The sequence below is a fragment of the Chaetura pelagica genome, unplaced genomic scaffold (assembly GCF_000747805.2).
Source record: "Chaetura pelagica isolate M959 unplaced genomic scaffold, ChaPel_1.0 scaffold464, whole genome shotgun sequence".
Lineage (NCBI taxonomy): Eukaryota > Metazoa > Chordata > Aves > Apodiformes > Apodidae > Chaetura > Chaetura pelagica.
This window is the reverse complement of record NW_009952981.1, coordinates 195,215-198,427: the sequence shown is the minus strand read 5'-3', so window position 1 is coordinate 198,427 and position 3,213 is coordinate 195,215.

Below are 3,213 nucleotides of genomic sequence, written 5' to 3'. Positions count from 1 at the left end.
CTCACCCTCAACACCCAGAAAAGCAGAAGTCAAAGGAAGGGTTTTTCCCTTTCTTCATAAGGCAGTTTTCCTCTCAGGAAAATCCACTTTTGTATCTCCCTCCACGCTCTCCTGAGGTGAAGCCATTTAATAGGAAAAGAGCAGCAATTTTGGTATTAAGCAACAAAATTACTGCAGAGCAAGGGCCTTCATTAGCAGGTAGTGTAATGATTTATGGCTGCTGCGCTTCCCATCAGCTTATAACCCAGCAAACACCACAGGAGTGAGAAATACCACCTCATCACCCTCCAAGCCCTGGGCTCCCAGCAATGCACCAGATCTCCACAGCTCCCTCCCAACAGGGAAGCACTTCCAGCACCAGATTAAAACAAACACCAATACGATTGATGTTTTTTGCTCTACGAGCTGTTCAGCCACACTCCTCTCCAAAGCTGTAGCCACCCCCCTGACATGACATCCCTTCAGCAGCTCCTGCAGTTCCTCCACTGCAGAGGTCCTTGTTGACACTCTGTTCTTCCACAAGGTTTCTTCTCTCACGTATGTTTAAACAAGACTCTGAGAGTGGAGACAGATGCAACCTCAGGTGCTTCTGCACTGGTCTGTTTATTCAGTTCTGTCACATTCCTCCAACACTACGGATGCTCCAGCCCCACTGTCTACAAGGTTTATGCCAGGCATCTGTCTCCTTGCCCCTCACCATCACCCTGAGAGGCACAACACCATCACTTGCAGAGGGGAAATGGACAAGTAAACACTTACTCCTGTCTGCTTCTGCCTTATCCAAGTCCAGTAAGTGAATTTCTCTTTCAAAACTGTGTTTGTTCAGCCTTGAGAAGAGAAGGCTTCGGGGAGACCTTATCACCGTGTTCCAGTACTTCAAGGGTGGCTACCAAGAAGATGGAGACTCCCTGTTTACAAGGAGTCACACGGAAAAGACAAGGGGTAATGGGCACAAATTGCTCCTGTGGTGATTCCAATTGGACACAAGAGGTACATTTTTCCCCATGAGGACAGTCCAACATTAGAATAGTCTCCCAAGGGAAGTGGTGGGTTCGCCCCACATTGGACAGTTTTAAGTCTCAGCTTGGCAGGGTGCTGAGCCACCTCATATCAACTGTAGTAGTACCTAGAAAAGTTGGATCAGGTGGTCCTTGAGATCCCTTCCATCAAGGCATTCTGTGGTCCTACGAACTGTTCTGCATCCTCCTCCCAAGATCCCTCACCACAGCACAGCTAGGACAGAGCTTGCATCAAGGCTTGCTGGGTCCTCCATAACCCCACGACCACATGCTGATCCCACTGACATTTCCCAACTCTCTCAGCTTCAAAACTCTGAAGAAAGCTGCAAACAATTCATTCGAGCCAATATCTTCCAATCTTCCAATGTTACTTTATTTCCACCTCAACCTTGATAAACCAAGTATTTATTCAGGAGTTCAGACCTTCTTGCCCTCTCCATTGTTTGATGCTATCACCACCTCATTCTTTACCCTTCACCTATCTGGAGTGGCCTTCTTTGTTTGTTTTAAAGCAGTCTGGTCAATTGGTCCAGGCTCTTCCAGTATATTTTATATCCTTTGGAGAGACTTCATCCATAAGATCATTTAGCATTTCCAGTCTATTTCAAGAAAGCCCATTTAATTTATCACCTCTGCTAGAAACCAGCCATCCTGAGAAGGAACAAAGCAGAATTTGTTGCACTAAAAACACCACCACACAGACATACCTAATATAATCACTCTATTAATTACACCTACATTACACAAACACTTCCTATTTTCTCATACCATCTATTGACCCAGGAAGTTCATGCTGTCCAGTCCTATCACAGAGCAGGATCAATTCTTCATCAGCCATAACTGATGGATGTGAGTCTCACCTGTCCTAATGACCTCCAATAATGAAGATGGAACAGTTTTCCCAAGAAATCACTCAGCATTTCACGACTGTCAATAAAAAGATTCCCAGCACCATGCCAAACTCCTCTTCTCCCACTGTAAGCCAATTACCACTTCTACCCAGGAGAGATTTTCTGCTTTCCAGCTTCCTTTTCACTTCTGATTTCCTTTTTAGTATTAAGAGCTCCAGTTCCTGTAATTTCTCCTTGGAGATCATTTATTCTAGGATTTTTGGGTCTCTGCTCTGCCCTGCTGTTCTCACCTGCACCATGATGGAAAGGATAACGCATTTCTCCTGTGAGGAGATGAAGAGGCACAACCCAGATGCTGTCAGGAGGAAGAGTTAGGATGCTGGGTGCCCACCTGCTTGCAGCAAACTTGCATTTCATCACCAGCTTCACAGGGACACTTCACCATTTGACACCTGATTAAATGACCTGGGCACAACCTCCCCGGGGAGAAAGAAGAAACCCCCCCCAAACTCATCACTGCAACACCACAGCTAAAGCTGCCAAAGAAAACCAAACAGCATAACCCAAATGTTCCTAAAGGCAGAACTTTCTCATCATCAGCCCACAGGACAAAAACCAAAAATCCTTCTTCCCTGGGCAGCTGCAGAGGATATCTTGGAGAGTAGGATTTTAGGGTGCCCCTGAGTATGCCCCCCACTTCAGCTGTATCTGCAGCCAAGTATTCCAGTCAAACAGAAGAGACTTAGGATCTTTCTCATGGTTGTTTTTCATCTTCTTGCACTTCTACTGCCACACCGATCAGCTGGATCAAGCACCAACCTCAGTTACATTCATCACAGAAAGGTCGACTCACGTTCAGATCAGTAACTTCCTATTTTCTGCTCTAGAAGAGACAACTCCAGTGATAGTTATGAAAGCTGAAAAGGCTGTTCCACCCCTGCAGGGTGCTGGTGGCCTCACTGCTCAGGCTGGCTTTGACCAAGTCTGCAGAAGTCACAACCACACAAGCGACCAGCTACAAACACAGGACTGATGCAGCTGCTCCATCCCCCGGTGAACACCCAGTTTTGGTGGCTTGAGGGAGCTTTGCATGTAGTTGCTTCATGAAGGGAAAGGAGCGACAGGTGCACACCTGCTTTGCTTTTATATACACACACATATATATGTACATACAGGCAGCAACCAAGCAAAACGCTCCAAGAGCAACCCCACGGCTGCAAACTGCTCCCCCCGAGTTGAACAAGGAAGCAAAACCAGAGGGGGAAAGACCCGAAAAGCTGCCGGTATCTTCGGGAAACCTCCCCACAGCCCCAGGACACAACCTTGGCAGGGATTTCCCCGCC